The sequence below is a fragment of the Penaeus monodon genome, chromosome 28, assembly GCF_015228065.2.
Source record: "Penaeus monodon isolate SGIC_2016 chromosome 28, NSTDA_Pmon_1, whole genome shotgun sequence".
In the NCBI taxonomy this organism is placed as follows: Eukaryota; Metazoa; Arthropoda; class Malacostraca; order Decapoda; family Penaeidae; genus Penaeus; species Penaeus monodon.
In genome coordinates, this window is record NC_051413.1 from 26152454 (window position 1) to 26152671 (window position 218).

At 47.7% G+C, this 218-nt stretch overlaps 1 long non-coding RNA gene across 1 annotated transcript in view; it reads right to left on the bottom strand.

Moving 5' to 3' along the window:
• Nucleotides 1-218, bottom strand: part of LOC119590971 — an 11740-nt gene that overhangs the window by 587 nt on the left and 10935 nt on the right. The window lies entirely within an intron of this gene.

The following is a 218-nucleotide window of genomic DNA, read 5'->3' on the forward strand; positions in this document are numbered from 1 at the left end:
AGGCAAAAACCCAGCGGACTCGAACATGACGCGCAGTGCCACGTCTCCCTCAGAAGGAAAGTGACAAGGCTAGGCCTCCCGAAAGCAGCCTATTCTCTTTAACGTCACCTTGTCTGTCTGGAAACCAATTTCTAGTATTTGGCGACTTGAATATTCATTAGATAGGCTCTAGCATCCCCGTTTCTCACTCTTTGGTATTCTTTAGAATGGTAGGGACG